The 17,573-nt window shown below is 41.3% G+C and overlaps 1 long non-coding RNA gene across 2 annotated transcripts; it reads left to right on the top strand.

Annotated features, from left to right (window-relative positions):
* The first annotated feature begins 1,618 nt into the window (after positions 1-1,618).
* Gm19673 lies at positions 1,619-9,831 on the top strand. 2 transcript variants are annotated; one of them, XR_373277.4, is made up of 3 exons: positions 1,619-3,783; positions 3,898-4,064; positions 8,567-9,831. It is a non-coding gene; the product is annotated as a predicted gene, 19673 (long non-coding RNA). The 2 variants fall into 2 exon arrangements; XR_003947759.1 differs by having other exon boundaries at positions 1,619-4,064.
* The last annotated feature ends 7,742 nt before the right edge of the window (positions 9,832-17,573 follow it).

Raw genomic sequence — 17,573 nt, 5'->3', positions numbered from 1 at the left:
AGGCCTCAGTATCCAATCCCTTTCTAACAGTCATTCAGCTGGCCACAAAACCTTTGCTGTGGATGTCTACAAGATAAGTTACAGATCCAAGCAATTGTGCATAAGTTTGGTTTTGTTGCAGTAGATTCATTCAATAAAATAAAAACCCTATAGAGAACAAGGCAATTTGGACATATAAATATAAGAGGCATATTGATTTTTCATGGAAAGTCCCAATATCTAATAGTTTGAGACTCAAGGGTGAATTAGAAGTTAGTGCCTGAGTATTTGCAATGCATTCAAATATCAGTGTTGTGAAGTCTTGCTAGCAGATCCATGGAAACCCTCTGCTGACCTTTCTCCGCCATGATATGTCCTCAGGTATCATTAGCATTGTATTTTAAGCCAATTAATGTGATAAATGTCATTATTAATCATTAACTTACAGATATTATAATACAGCCATGGTAAATAGCATTGTTTTATTACCTAAAAGTTTTCTTTGACTCATATTATAAATATAATTTGTTGTTTATTAGTAGACACACAAAAATGTTTATCTAACTATACTGAGCTTTGTATAGCTTACCAAACACCCAGTCATATGCTATTTTTGCAAAGAAAATTCTCTTTTTAAAGTAGACAATATCACCTTTAATTTGCTTATTTAGTTGGTTATGTTGTGTGAGAAGCGTGACTCATTTCTGGACAGACAACACCAGGCCAATACAGTACCACGTGGGAAGTTTATTGTGGGGGAAGAGGGCAGAGGTGGCGACAAAAACAAAGGGGAAACAGAGAGAGAGCAGAGGTGAGAAGGGTTTGCCTTTTATTGATGTAACCATTCTCAGGTGAAGGTGGGAGGTGAACCAAGTTGATTCTGGGAATGTATGGCAATTGATTGCCCTGGCTATACATGCTTGGGTCCCTGTCCATTGTGAGTGATGCTGCTGATACCAACATTCCTCCCTTTTTTCTTATCATAAAGAGGTGAAAAAAAGTGGGGAGGGGGAAGCCGATGGTGAAAAGGGAATAGAGGTATCTTGTCTCTTAAACTGCTTCCTGCTGTTAGGGTGTCACCAATTTTGGGGTGTAGCAGACTTTCACCATCAGGGTCTACTTCCTGATACCAACAGGTTGGTTGGTTGGTTGGTTTTGTTTTGTTTTGTTTTTTCAAGACAGGATTTTTCTGTGTAGCCCTAGTTGTCCTGGAAATCACTCTGTTAACCAGTATGGCCTCAAACTCACAGCTCCACTTGCCTCTGCCTCCCAAGGGCTAGGATTAAAGGTATGTGCCACCACTGCCCATAACTTGTATAACGTTTTATTAAATATGTTCACACATACTAATTTCATGGTTGCTTTGGTTACCAAAACAGTACAAGCAATCTAACTATAAAGATGTCTCTGGTCTGATCTCTATTGTTTTTATCTCTATTCATTTTTTTTTTTCAGCTAGGCATGGTGGCTCATGCCTCTGATATCAGGTCTAGGTACACCAAGGCAGAATAGCTGCAGGTTTAGGGACTGCCTGGGCTACATAGAAAGACCCTGTCTTTAAAAAAAAAAAAAAAAAATGAAACAAGCAGACCAAAAAAAAAAACAAAAACAAAAAAACAAAAAAAAAAACAACCACACACCATATTTTTCTTGAGTTAATATAATGTACCCTTTTTTGTATAAAATCCACAGATTCATGTAAGCACTGTTATAACCAGGATACATGAGTTTCATTTTCACCAGGCCTGCCTTAGTAGCATGGTTTCTTGCTGGTTACCCTCCCCTACCTTTCCTAAGCCCCAAATGTGCTCTGTTCTCTCTTGCTTTCACTTTCCTTTCCTGGAAGAGGATGTAGGTGCCGTGGAGGCTGAGGCATTTTAAGACTGACCTCCTTCAGTCAGTACACTGCTTTTGAGTCCCACCCTTGTTATTACTGTGTCAGTAGTATGCTCTCCTTTATTCCTGAGCAGTATTGGTTGGGTGAATGTCTTCACCTTCTTAGTCTCTTCTATTGGTGGACTTTGAGGACTGGAAAGTGCAAAGGAAGCTGCCCTGTTCACTGACATGTATTATGATTTTATTTCTCTGCCTTTCTGGTTGTCAGCTTTTCGTCACCATTACCAAACACTTGAGAGAAAGAACTTTAAAGGAGGGAAAGTTTCGGGGTCTCCATTAATGCAATGAGCACCCTCATGATCCCTTGGCACCTCAAGAGAGATACGAGCTTTTAATACACCAACTTTTGGAGGGAGACATTTCATATCTCCAACGTAAAAAGGTTAAATACAACTGCGGACACATTGGTAAAGTGCATGTCTAGCTTACTAATAAACTAACCCCTGGTTCCAGGATGAACTTTATATTTAGATTTTTCTGAGCAATGCAAGCACTTGGCATTCCCAGGTGTTGAAAGGTCAGAGTGAGTGATAAAGGCATGTCAGAAAAACCAATCTCCCATTTTAAAATGGAAACAATGCAAGCGTCGGGTAGGAAATAAGAAAATATTTTACATTGATATGTATTAAGGAAGGAGCTGACTGTGTTATCTGATGAAGACAAGAAGAAATAGAGGGGGCTGAACCATATGGGAAACCTGAGAGACCGTGGAAGTACTACTAGGAAAGCCCAGGAAGTGAGTAGCTGAATTTTGTATGTCAAAGCTATAAAGTAGCGTGCGGCATTTCACATAAAGAACATAGGAAAAGTACTCCTACCTTAAATGAAACCCAACTCTGAAGATTTTTCTCTATAAGGAACAAATTAGAACTCATTTAGGGCAGTTACAAGGTTTTAAAGAAAAGAACTAAGAGAATGAGAAGGGGGTTGAGGGTGTCCATGACTTCAGTAGGGAGAAAGATCATGGGTAGCCTAAGATAGCCAGTTTGACCAAATTATGGTCCAGGCATCATGGATCTCAGCACTTCACCTGAGGGCCAACATACATTTAAAAAAAAAAGAGTCATACTGAGACTCTGAGATGGCAGGGACATTGGAGAAAGGTATAGGAAGTAAGGTGGTCTTAAAGTCAGAAATGCAAACACATGTACTTAATAAGTGGACTATGGTTGTCATGTTAGAATGCATTCAGTGATGATGTATACTATGTGCAATGTGACTATTGTCTCAATTGGCAGTGTGTATCCACTGCAAAGCACTAACGAAGCCTGTGCAAGTGAAATGTCGCCATCAAAGCCTGTACATACAGTGCAAGTGCACACATGCACAGGCACATGCACACATACACACACACACACACACACACACACACACACACACCACCATACCACCACCATACCACACCAGTGCTGGGCATTTTCTCAGAAGAGTTACAGCCCTAATTTTCACTTGAAAAACCTGTCTTTGATTTGCTAGAGAAAGTACTGAATGTAGCACATCTTCTGAAGTATGAAAATAAAAAGATCCATCTCCAGATGTTCTTGTTAATTGTAGAACCTCCTTAGAGGATGAAGGTGAAGGTACCAAATGGCAGCCATCATGGAAGAGATCTGGTATTTTCAAATTGATACCACAATAAGATGAACCCCTTAAGGGAGTTGGGGGATTGGGGAGATGGGGAAATGGCTGTGTGACTTTCTGAAAATGGCGGGCACCAGGCACAAAGGCAAATTCAGTCATGGAAGTGATATATTTAGCAAGAAGACTGACATGTTATAGAAACACTGAAGCTCATTCAATGACTTGGAGCAGTTTCAGGAGGGCGATAGAGAAGTGGAATTCAGACAGCACTGGAGGAAACACGTAATGAAGAGGAAGCACACAGATACCTGTCGTTGGTAGTTTGGGGTAAGTGGAAGTTAAAAATAGTGCAGTGGCAATAGGAGCTTCTGGCCAAGTGAACTGCTTTCAAAACTTGGTCTGAGGATCACACTGTCTTCCTCTGTCTCTATCTCATCCAAGGGTGTGATCATAATAAAGGATAAATTGGCAGTGCAAAAGAGTGGTGGGTGCCAAGACAAGAGCCCGAGGACTTCCCTGAAAAGGAACTATATATAGGACCTTGCAAACCAGTTGTTTTTGTTTCTGCCTCTGTCCAACCCAGAATAACAGCCAGAGCATTTATGTGGGTAAGTAGTCTGGGATACAAATGTTTTCACAAGTATTGTTAATATGTTTGGAACAACTTTTTCTAATGAATTAATTCGGGTTTGTTTTCAACCTGAGTACGTTTCATGTTAATCATGAGCAAATACTCGTGAAACTTTCCTCTGTATTTGCAACATAGACACTGAAGACTGATTGGTCTCTACTCTAAACAGCTGGAAGTGACATTTTTACTTATTAAAATAGAACCTTGAAAACACTTTATTGAGAATTATTTTATTTAGATTACTACAATTAAATTTTTATATTTTTTATAAATACCAAAATATGGAGAAAAATTATTCACAAATGTAGTATTCTGTGAATGGAAAGGCTGGCCATAACTTGGAATTCATGCAATTTCTGGGAAGAAAGAGAAAATGACAGGGTATTTTCTTATTTATTCTCAAATAAAAACAATACATTGACTTTATTTGGCAGGTGTGGCTGATGTATCTATGATCAGATTGAGCCATGTCACACTTTGTGCTTCCTAATTGTCTTAGTTAGGGTTTTACTGCTGTGAACAGACACCATGGCCAAGGTAAGTCTTATAAAAACAACATTTAATTGAGGCTGGCTTACAGGTTCAGAGGTTCAGTCCATTATCATCAAGGTGGGAGCATGGCAGTATCCAGGCAGGCATGGCACAAGCAGAGCTGAGAGTTCTACATTTCTATCCAAAGGCTGCTAGTGGAAGACTGACTTCCAGGCAACTAGGGTGAGGATCTTATGCCCACACCCACAGTGACACACCTACTCCAACCAGGTCACACCTCCAAATGGTGCCACTCCCTGGCCCAAGAATATACAAACCATCACATTCCACTCCCTTGCCCTCATAGACTTGTTCAAACACATGAGTCTATGAGAGGGCATACTTAAACATAGCATAATGCAAAATGCATTTACTCCAATTTTCAAAGTCCTCATAGTCTATAGCAGTTTCAACAATGTTAAAAGTCTCTTCTGAGATTCATCCAATCACTTAACTGTAATCCTCAAAGAAAGACCGGAAACTCTGCATCTTCATGACTGATGCCAAAGTGGTCTTCAGATCTCCACTCCTTCTTCATCTTTGTTGACGGCAACAAACTGCTTTCTCCTGAGCTGATTCCACTCCCTGTTGGCAGCTTTCCTCAGCATGTATCCCATGGCTCTGGCATCTTTAACATCTTTGAGTCTCCAAGGCAATTTCAATGTTACACCTTCTTGTTTCAGTGTTTGGGATTCCACTTGATATTTTGGGCTCCTCGTAAGGTCTGGCATCACTTCTCCAGCTCTGCCCTCTGTAGCACTCTAAGCTCAGGTTGATCCACTCCACTACAGCTGCTGTTCTTGGTGATCATCCCATGGTACTGACATCTACAATACACTGGGGTGTTCCACTCCAACGAGGCTTCACCAATAGCCTCTCATAGGCTCTCTTCATGGATTCCAAGCCTCAAATTCTTTGCATGACCCCTTCAGTCCTGGGCCATCAACTACAGCTGAGGCTATACCTTCACTAATGGCCTTCCATGACCTCTCACTGTGTCAAGCCTCAGGTGTTCTTCATGACACCTTCATGCCTTCAAAACCAGTACCACCTGGTTGACTCTTACACATTACCAGGTCCAGCTGCAGCATGAGGTACAACCTTGGCTATCTCTGGAACACAGCTTCTTTGTGCTCCCAGAAAAAAATTTCCAGAAGATTTCACCTCAGTGATGCTGATCTCTTCTTAGTCATTGCTAGTTTCTTAGCTCCAGCTAACCAGTATCAATTGTCCCAATAGTTCCTTCCATTCATAACTCTAGAGTCAGAGCTACATGGCTGAAGCTGCCGAGTTCTGCTGCTTGCAGGAACTAGAACATGACCTGCTTGTACATTGTCACTGGCTTTCCAAATCCAAAAACTGGATTTTCCAAATCCTTCACTGCCTAAACTTGGGTATCCTGGATCTTGCTCTGTAGATTGACCTTGAACACAGAGATCAGCATGCCTATCCCCTGGGATTAAAGGTGTGTACCACCATGCCTGGATCTAAATTTAGCTGGGTAGGATCTTGCACCAAGGTCCCCTCCCTTAATCTGTTATCTCCTAGAACACAGGATTTTGCTCCGTTTCACTTCCTGGTACCACTTTAATATTCGAACCATATATTTTATATTTTTCCTTTCTAAGCTTGCTGTGCTTGTTCAAACTTCTCTTCATAAGACTTAACCAGAGAACAAAGTGTCTGCTGAGCTTTTTTTGAAACTTCCTTTGTCAATGCAATTAATCTGAGTCTCTTCACCTTAGCCTCAGGCAGACTTTACAGACAAGGGCAAAAAGTAGCCACATTCTTCACCAAAATACCACAAAAACAGTCTTTATGCCACATTCTGAAATTCTTCTCCTTTGAAATTTCTTGGGCCAGGTCAACACAGTTCAAATCACTCCCAGCAACAAAGTCTTCCATATTCCTACTAGGATGACCCATTAAGCCCCACTTAAAGCATTCCACTGCTTTCCAAATCCAAAGTCCCAAAATCCACATTCTTTCAAATAAAAGCATGGTCAGGCCTATCACAGCAACACCCCAGTCCCCGGTACCAACTTCTGTTTTAGTTAGGGTTTTACTGCTGTGAACAGACACCAGGACCAAGGCAAGTCTTATAAAAACAACATTTAATTGGGGCTGGCTTACAGGTTGAGAGGTTCAGTCCATTATCATCAAGGTGGGAGCATGGCAGCATCCAAGCAGGCATGGCACAGGAGGAGCTGAGAGTTCTATGTCTTCATCCAAAGGCTGCTAGTGGAAGACTGACTTCCAGGCAACTAGGGTGAGGATCTTATGCCCACACCCACAGTGACACACCTACTCCAACCAGGTCACACCTATTCCAACAAGGCCACACCTTCAAATGGTGCCACTCCCTGGTCCAAGAATATACAAACCATCACACTACTGATATACCAACTCAAGGGAAGGGCAGAATTAGTCCAAGGTCGATGAGACCTGGTAGGAAACAAGGAAGGAAAGCAAGCTCCTGGCTTTTTTGTTTTTCTTCGTACTAATATTCTTTAAAAGTGGGTGTGTGTTTAACATCAGCAGTCTCTGCTTTCTCTTCTAATTTATTATTTATATTTTTAGCCTTCTTCAGAAAATGGCCCAACACAAAGCTTGTGTCATTGTCCCTTAAGGAAGTATTAAATTTTGTTGCACTTTTAAAATGCAAAACAAAACTACCCCTTTGCACATTTTTACAATTGCAAAAAAGAAAAAAAAAAAGCCAAAGATGCAATGCTGTAAAATTGGTAATTGTGCTGTTGTTAAGGTCTGTGAACCTCTATTTTTACACAATATAAAAGAAAAATGGAGACAAGTTTGTTCTCAAATGGATTATTCAGTGAATTGAAAGGCCGACAGCGATAAGCACTCAGTGAGCTGTCTTTGTAGTCACACTATTCAGCAGTAAGGTTTGGTGGAAGTAATAGATGCCGGCTTTATGAGCCTATACCTAGGTTTAAGAATGTATTAACCATTTTAGATCTCCCTAGCAATGTGAGCACCTGACACTGCCTGGTTTTTGACCCCATTCTCACAGGTATATACTGCTATGTCACTATAGGTGTGATTTTCATTTCCACAAATAACTAATGATTTAAAGCATCTTTTTTTTGTACTTACTTGACTTGACTTTTAATTGTGAATGTATTTTTTTCTAGTGGAGTCCCTATTAAAATCATTTGTCATTTTAATTTTAAGATGCTGTTTATTGTTGAGTTTTAGAAATTTTTCAAATATTCCAGATATAAGCCCCTTTGAATATGTGATTTTTAAAATACTTTCTCCTGAAGTGTAGTCTTCTCTTTCGTTTTTTTCTCAGTTGTGTTGCTTATGGAAAAAAGTTTTACGTTTTCATGAAATATTATGACTTTGCAGAAATTTTATGGATTGTGCTTCTGGTTTCATGCTGAAAGATCTGTGCCTAACATGCAGTTAGTTAGTCTTCAGGGGGACAAGTCTGCTCAGAGCAGGCACTGATAGGTTAAAGCAATTGATTTCGACTTGAGGGGCCTCCTGGGGTGGTATATCAAACATCCTGCATATCAGATATTTACAATTCCTAACAGTAGCAAAATTACAGTTATGAAGTAGTGACAGAAGAGTTGGGGGTCACCACGACATGAAGGACTGTATTAAAGGGTCTCAGCATTACGAAGATTGAGAAGCAGTGGGTTAGAGTGTGTCGGGTGAGGGCACCCATGCTAAGTAGCTCTGGGGAGGAAAATACAAATTCCATTGTCATTTGTTAATGTTTATTAGAAGCAGTACTTGGACCAACCATATTACACATTCAAAAGCTGGGAATCCAGGTTTCTATGAATACCAAGTTTTGATTCAGCGTTGAATAGATTCAGATTGAAAGCACAAGTTGCAACAAAGACTGGAGTCAACGTTTCTAACACAGTTTCAACAACACCCCTGTTCTCTCTCTTCCTTCCAACTACCCTGTAGCAAACATCCCATAATTCAGCAGGAGGCAGAGCAGGGCGTCTCCAGGAGTGGATCTTCCTACTGCTATGCTACTTGGCTGGAACCCATGACAATCCATTCAAGCAGTCAAGTCACTGACGGGCAGAAAAGCTAGAGTTCAAAGTATGTTTGTATGTGTGGTATGTAACATCAGAACATTTCCCGGGGGGTGGAGGGGTTGGGGAAGGTACTTTGCAGTTCTCCCAAATCTTTACAAAAGAAGGTTGTAGATTTGGAGAGCTGAAGACCCTGAAGACATAAATCCCATAGTGCCCCCCTCCTCCCTTTTCTGATTCTATGCTCACCAAGTTGAGTGGGGTAGACCCTGAGTTGGGGCAGCAGGCTTGTCAGGGTTCTCGTGTAAATTAAGAAGTGGAATGAGGTTTCACGAGCTGGTCTCTTGAGGGCTTCCCTGCTGGACTGGTAAGGTGATTGAGTACTCTCAGGCCAGGTAAACTCCACACACTGGTCCTTCACGGTTCTGAGCCTGCGCAGTTGATGTCAGTGAGCTTGCTTTGGGGAGTGCCACAGTGATCAGTAGAAGAAACCAGCTGGGCTTTCAAGAAACTCTTCTATGCTTACATAGACTGATGCCTAAGAAGCCGTAACACCGTCGCAGTTACTGGCAACCCTCATTTTCTACACTGATGACCCGCGCCACTGTTGCATTTGTGACAGCCATTCCATTCTTTTATAAAACTCACTTTAATGTCAAAAAGCAGTGACAAGCTTCCTAGAGCAATGGTTTTTAGGAAATGTTCACCCTTTGGGGTCCACTGGAACCCTGACTCTGCCGCCAGTCGGCTTTGCTGTATTGCCTGGATCTAGGCCGGAGGAGATGGGAAGCAGACTGCCAGAGATGAAACTGGCAGATAGAAGGGAAAGGAAGCAAGCCCTTGACCTTCTCTTTTCTCCTGACCGATACCATTCTTGAAAATATGTGTGTGTGTTCTAACCCCGGTAGTCTCCCTACCCTCTTCCTATTCCACTTTATTATCTATTTTTACCATTCTGCAGAAACTGGTCTAAGGTCACAGTATGCCAGATCTGATGGCCTCGTTTTAACTTCCCTCCACCGTGTTATCTCCTTCACGTTTCAGGATAGGTGGAAAGCTATCCTGTTCTTTGTGGTTTTGACCAGCATTTGTCGCACAGCACAATGACTACTTCCTAGGAAATATGAAATACAGTCTTACTGCGAGAGCCAATAACCTTTTTTCATTAATAAAGAAAAGCTTTCTCTTGTTCTTGTGCTTCGACAATCTTTTTCCAAAGAATCATACTTTATTTTTGTCTGCATTAACTCGTGGATGTTCCCACAAAAGTGGGGATGGCAAATGGGAAGAGGGGGTGTGGCTCCTGTCACAGGTGATCAGTAGAAGTGTGACCAGTGATTGACCTTGGTGACATTGACTCCATGATGTCCCTGTTACTCTGCAGACTTTGTGATGAATCACTCCCCAAGCACAGCAGCTTCAGATAAAAATCACTTATATTCTCTTTCCCTGTCCTGCTGTTTATGAGTTGAGGAAGGGCTAAGCTGGCCACTGAAGGGGCTCCAGCAGGTCCTAGCATGGCAACATGGTGGTGACAGGCCTTGCCCTAGCCACCAAGGTTTTTCCCCTTATTTGCTCACGTCCCCCTCCCCAGGCTGATAAACAATTTCTAGCTATCAAAGTACTGAAGTCCTGCAATCAAAAGCCCCATTTGGCTTACTTAATTAATATGTGCAATCGAAATGAAATACCTCATCCTAACATAGGGTTTCCCCTTTTACCTTTTTATAAACTATTTGCTTATGGGCCACATCTGCCTCCTCTCTATCCAGAGGTGGTTCTTCGTCCCTCCAGAGCAAATATCCCTTACCCCTCTCCCTTTGTGCTGAGAACTTGGTCTTGGTGTGCCCTGTGCTAACTCCAGTTCTTTCTGTCACTTTTCTCTTGAAGTGCACGTGGGCCTTGTATGAGGATAAAGGCGGCGAGGTGTTGGCTGAAGTGGTGAAATCTCAAGCTTTGCCTTGGGTTAGAGAATTGATTTCCAAGGAAACTACATCCCTTTGGCCTGGGGCCTCTATCTCTCTCCACAGGCTTGCCTGAATGTTCTCAAAGCAGGCTATCTAATGTCCCTTAGAGTGAGCAGCTCAGGACACCTGGGTGGAATCCACAGTGCCTTTAGAACCTTGTCTCCTATGTCATATGTCACGGTCCCACCATGCTTTATTGATCATACAGAGCTCCCAGTTAGTGTGGCAAGATATTGAATGTCAGGAAGTGAGGACATTAGAGCTTGCTAGAAAACAGCGCACAGAGACTTTAGCCTTAGGGGAAACAGTTTTGAACCTGGACAAAGCTCAGACATGCAGTATTAGGAAGGTAAGCATTCAGTCTCAACTCCCCCAAACAAACAAACAAACAAATAAATAAGCAAACACATTGTCATCCAAGAGTGAGTTTTACTTCTTGCCTTTCACGTTCCCACAGCTCAGTTCCATCTTGATTCAGTGGCTGGCCACCTGTGCAGAGTTACTCTTTAGGTCCCCAAGCAGCCACACCCATCCCAATGAAGGCCAGGCAAGAGTTTGGGTCAGTTTAACATTAAGCTAGTTGGGTTGTTCCTTAGGCAGAAATGTGAGTGTACTGAAGCTGCCAGCAAGTCCAGATAAACTAATTCGTGCTTGTCCTTTGGCCTCACTGAATCCCTGAGCTGGGTCTCAGGGCTCTAAGACAGCAGAACTATTGCTTCTGATGTGTTCTCAGAGCAGTATCTGTACTCAGAGTTGCCTGGAGGGAACACACTGCTTTACAATCATTTCAAAAGACCAGGAGGAGGGCAGGGACTCCCAGGAAGCCTGCCTGGAGCACACTCACACAACACACATGCTCCTTGGCTCTAAGCAGTTAGGCTTCTCTATGTCTGCCCCAGGTCCTAAGGAAAGCCACAGAGGCTGGTTATTCATGAATCAATGCCTAGGCTTTAAGCTAGGCTCATTCCCCCGTCTAGCTTGCAACTCAGTAACTCAGTTAACCTGTTTATACTAGTCTATGGCTGCCACATGACTAGTTACCTCTCAGTTTCACATGCCTGATGTCCTCTGCCAGTCAGTGGAGAATCCTTCAGCACCCGACTCTTTCCAAGAGATCCTGTCTCCTCCCGGAAGTCTCACATTCTCTCCTGCCTTGCTCTTTATTGACACGTGATGATTTTACACGGTGCACAAAAGATTATTCCTGCACTCAGCTGCTGATTTTTATAGCAAATGTTCCTTGGATCTGGGGAAAATTCCAGGATGTGTTTACATATATATATATATATGGTTCAGTTACTGCTATGCTTTTAAGTGATTAGAAAAATTTAAAGGACCAAGAATTATGTAAGGGAAAATAGTGGAATAATTTTTGAAAAAGATGATATGATACATATCCTTTTAATTCATGAATTCAACTTTGAAATCAAGCATTCTTGTTTCGTGAGATTTATGGTGTTCATTTTAAAACAACAATGTGCAGCTGAATAATGCAAAGGAGAAATATAAACTATAGTTTTGAACAAGTGCTATTTTTAACTCTGTAGGCTGGTCTGCTCTTCGTTCACAGGCTCACTTCCTTTGTTTAGTTATGCAAATGACAATTTCTTACCTGGCTCTATATTAGTTTCCGCTTACTTTTACTATCAATATGTCCAGTAACTTACGATGCCCCAATGCAACACATACACACTATGCACCTTTAATATTGGCCTTATTGAGAACTTTGGTGTGATTGGTAGATACAAAGGACTTGGTGCTGTGAAAATACTCATGGTCTGATGTGACTGTAGACTTAGCCTTTGAATTGAAAAACAGTTCTTGGAAATAAACCTGTATTTTAGCAGTGTTAAGTTTTCCCTCTTAGACATCTACCTCATTGTGGAAAATTTCAGATATACGGTTTTTCATATTTAAGGGAAACACGATGCATGCTAGAATCAGGGTTTCTCGGATGCTACCAAACAGTTAAGTTGGGCTCTGCTGCATCTGTCTGTACTGCAAGTGCCTCAAACAACTTGCCGATGGAAGGTCACTCTTCAGTACTTTATCACAGAGTGATAAACAACATAAGCCTTACAGAAGTCATCAAAATAGGGTTGTTCTTGATGAAAGAGGCTACCTAGTAGTTTTTGAAGGAAGGAAAACAACATCTTTAAGCTGGTTGCTCAGAATGCAGCTGCCCTGGCCAGCTCTGGCCAGCTCAAGTTGGTCTGTGCTGGAACCAGTCTTGCTTTTGCTGTCTTTATTCACACCAGCATCTTGGCCAGAAAGTCTCTTCTCATTGCTCCTTGTTCTGTTTTTACTCCTCTGAGCCTTCATTTCTGCACTTGCATGTCACCTCCCTCAGAGAAACCTCCTAACACCACACTCCTGTCACCTTGTCTTGTCTCTATTGTACTTAAACTTTGCATGGCTATTATCAGGTTTATTCAATTGCTATCTTCCCTAATGTTCTCTAAAACTGGAAGTCTGTAGCCCTGGCTTGCACAATGGCCATCCCTCCCCTGGTGAAAGCTGGTTAAACAAATTAATTGTTGCAAACCAATGAAAACAAACTAGAATCACACAGTTATCATATTTTGTCATTTTGATAGATTGGATGTGGTAATATTTAAAGTCCCCCAGGGATGGATTAGAGTCTTGGCAGCAGTTTGACTGCCAGTGAGAGAATTTAATTCATTTTGTTACCAAGACTTGATAGCACAATGTTTGGCATCGTCTATTAATTATTAAAAATACAGAAATCTCTTCATTATATAAAACTCGATTTAAGTTGAAAAAAGATATATGTTCTTTTAAATCTCATTTTAAAACAATGTTGAGAGCTTTGGCTCTGTTCTAGAAAAATTGCTTGAATTGAAGACTGGGGGCAGTGGTAAGAAGAATATTAAGAAAGAGTTAATGGATAGAAAATACACTGGAAATGAAATCTTATAAGGATAATAATAACAGGCGGGATGAAGTCTTTCCAAGTGCAGCATTCAGTAGAGAGCAGATTCTGAAGGAGGTATTGTGGTGGTAATAGTGGTGTGGCCCATGCAGGAGAGCTAGTACTGGGTGCTAGTACAAAGCCACCCCGAATTTTATCTTCATAAAATAAAACACATTTACAAATCCCTTATTTAGAAAGGGGAGATCAATGAAAATCTCCAGGGAGCTCCCGTTTGGCCAAAGACTCCAGGAGAGGTTGTATAAGGTGTGTCCTTGGTGAAGGTCTGTCCTGGAGTCTGGACTTGGACTCTGGTCCCATGGGGCAAAGAGCATCTTCTTCCCAAGGGTACAGTGACCCTGCAAGCATTAGCAGAGACTTCTACTGTGAAGGGACTGCTACAGCGCTCAACTGTGTCTTTGAGGCATCTTTTTTCTTTCCACCTCTAGGATTCTATGGGCTGCTGCTGTGGGGTTAGGTAAACTGGGCCTTAGCTGACCTCTGGTTTTATTTGGAAGATTCCCAAAGGACATAGTCAACAATAGAGCTTCTTCATTAATATTCTTAAAACACAACTCACCATAAAAATCAAGTTATATCTGATGTATTTGGGAATCTACCCGAAAGGTTTAGTTTCTGAAATGTCCATTACTCTTTAAGACATTTCAATGCTCCCCAAACAAAATTGAAAGCAGAATTACCCTGGGGAGGTGCAGTAGTACCTGTGTGAATTGGGAAGAATCTGAATGCAGGGAGGCAGGAACCATGTTTCATTATTATTTATTCGGAGGGTACTTTTCTCTTCATTCCTCATACAAATTGCAGTAGTGCTTGTCTTAGTTTGGGTTTCCAGAGGTTCAGTCACACAGTATCAGCACAATGGGAAACATGGAAGCATCCAGGTAGACATGGTGCTGAAGAAAGAGTTCTACATCCTGATCCTAAGTCAGCCAGAAGTTTGGCTTCCACCCTTGGTGGAGCCACCCCCACAGTGATACAGTTCCTCCAACGAGGCCATGCCTACTCCAACAAAGACACACTTCCTAATAGTGGGCCAAGCATTCAAATACCAGTCTATGCGGCCAAACCCACTCGAACCAGGACAGTGTTCAATTTGATACTCTTGAAAGATGTTTTAGAAGAATAATGACTAGACCTAACATACACTAAAGGTGATTCCTGGTTATGGGTTAAGTATTGAAATTTATTTTGTTTTCAGTCAATTTCCCCCTGTTTCTTGGGTTAATTTTGAACTCCAGGGCTAAATTAACCCCCCTACTGTAGTCTTCTGAGTAGCCAGCACCACAGGGGCTATGCTGACTAGTTTTATATTGACTAGATACAATTGAAAGTCATCTGAGAGGAAAGAGCTTCAATGAAAATTCCTCTTGAAGGTAAGCCTAGGGCATTTTCTTAATTAGTGATTGATGTGGGATGGCCTTTCACATTGTAGTTGGGGACACCCCTGGGCTGATGGCCCTGGTACTATAAGAAAGCAGGCTGAGCAAGCCATAGGGAACAAGCCAGTAAGCAGCATTCCTCCCTGACTCTATTCCTGCTGTGTTTCCATTCCTGCTCTGACTTCCCTAAGAGGAGGATCATGACCTGACATTTGAAAGATGAAGTGAACCTTTTCCTCCCTGAGTTGCCTTTTTGGTCACAGTGCATCCTTACAATAGTACTAACCCTTATATGCTACCATATCCAGCAAAAGGATGCATTTCTAGAAACACACTTAACTGTTAATTCAAGAATGTTGTATGCTCTCAAAGGTAGGAAGTTTTTAAAACATTCTTCATTAAGGGTAATTCCTTTATTACAGGGCCTAAGAGATATTCAGAATTAACTATTAAAAACATATGTTGAATACAATGTAGGCATATTATTGCTTTAAACTTACTCTAAGAGTTTTTCTATACTATGCTTTTATAATTTCTCACCTAAAACTACATTCACCAATAAACACATTTCACACCTTGGCAGATGATCTATAACCCTATTAAAAAACTAATAAAAAGATCAAAAGGTATAAGAAAATGTAGGAGCTTAACTGTAGCAGTTACTTATGATTATATATGTAAATATATGTATGCTTGCATGCACGCTCCCCACTGTATAACAGAGCACTTCAGAATTTAGTGACCTAAAAACAGTAGTCATTTTATCAAATTTTACGACTCAGAAATTTGAGCAGTGCTCTATTGGGTGTTTATTTTGTTCCAAGTAGGATCAATGAATCTTACTGAATGAGATTTATCTGGTGGATGAAGTCAACATGAAGCCATTCACATTTCATAGGAGATACTGAGAGGCAGGGGTTAGTCGGCAGACCTGGCCAGGGTCCACATCCAGTGGCCTTTTCGGCGAGGCACTATCATAGGAGTTGAATTTACATGTCAGCCCAGAGCTATCAGAGGGAATAACCCAAACTAATATACTGAAAATGCAAAGTTCCCTTTGGCTTAACTTTGAAAATCTTAAAATATATCTTATTCCAGGTTCTATTTTTTAAGGTAGATTATAACCAATTCAAGAGTGAGGGTTAAAACTCTATCTTTCTCTTTCTCTCTTTTTTTTAAATTTTGAAATTAAAATATGATTATATTATTTTTATCCTTCCCTTTCCTCCCTCCAACCCTTCCCATGTACCCTACTCCCTTCTATTTATTTTTAAAAATCAAGTTCACAAACTATGTTTTTAAAAAAATTATTGTTGCATATAGTGGAAGAGGTAGGGGAAACCCTGAAAGAGCCAGAGAAACAGGAGTTTGCTTTGCGATTTCCTCTTCTAGACCTGTCAGGGAAGCTACACCCAGGAAGACTCATGAACATGAGCTGAACAGGGATGGCACCGATAGACATGCTAACACGAAAAGGGGGAAGTCTCATGGGGCCTCAACCCTAGACAAAGAACTCCATGCAACTACGACATTCTGGGAGCAGGGAAAATAGACTCCTAATTACAGGACAGCAAAGACATTGCAATGGACTTATTCTACAATACAGGTGGGAAACAGGTAGAGCACCTGGGCACATTACCACTAGGCTTTCAGCTCCGATCTTGGACTAAATGTTCACTTTGCAGTGTATTCTAGTCCGGTTCTGATGGAAGACAAATGGAATCCCTGAATTTTAACAGTGTCAGATTGATTTGTTCTACAGCTGCCCCATACTTTTTTTTTTTTTTTCTCACTAAGTCATTGTCAACATAAACCATGATCAGAGGTTCTCTGCAGTGACATTTATTTGGGATGAGCAGAGCCCTGGGAGAGAGGAGACGAACAAGAATTAACCACAGATATAGTCAACAGGGTTTGAGGAAGGATTCGACTCTAAATTTAAAAAGAGATAAACTTACAAAAACGTCTTGAATATCAAGACTTTGGGTTTTGGAGGAGGGGGGAAGAAGGTCTTGAGGTGGGTTCCCTTGTATAGTTTGTAGGATTGCTAGGCAAATTCTCTGCGTGAGCATTCGTATGGACTGCTGCAGTCTTAATGTTACAGATAATCCTATCCCCTTCCCGACCCCCTGTTGTGGGAGAGGTGCGCAAAGCAAGCTGGCCTATTAAAACAAACATCTTATCAACCAAGAAACTCCCTACCTCAGACAGGTATGAACACCCCTCCCCCAATAATACTGTCAAGTTCTAATTTTGTTTGGATCTGACAAGGACTTCATCCTAATATCATCAGTTTTTATGAATGAATATCTGACCAGAACGTTCTTTTTGTGTGGCCCCTGATAGTCATAAGGTCATTAAAGGTGAAGCTAGATGCCATTCCAGAGAGAAAAACCTGGCTTCATTTTGAAGATGAGGAGACTACCGGGGTCTCAAGAAGTTACGTGACCTGTCCAAAGCCAGAAACTGCTAGTAGAGTCACACCCTACTGTGAAGTTTGGAAAGAAACAACCACTGATTTATCTGTGGAGAGGCATCTTCTAGCCAAATCTTCCTTAAGCAATACCCATCTACCTGGATTTGCAATCTATTTAATTACTAGTTCTGAGTACAATTGATGCATCTAATAAAACT

The sequence above is a fragment of the Mus musculus genome, chromosome 1, assembly GCF_000001635.26.
Source record: "Mus musculus strain C57BL/6J chromosome 1, GRCm38.p6 C57BL/6J".
In the NCBI taxonomy this organism is placed as follows: Eukaryota; Metazoa; Chordata; class Mammalia; order Rodentia; family Muridae; genus Mus; species Mus musculus.
This window is presented reverse-complemented; position numbering and strand designations above follow the sequence as displayed.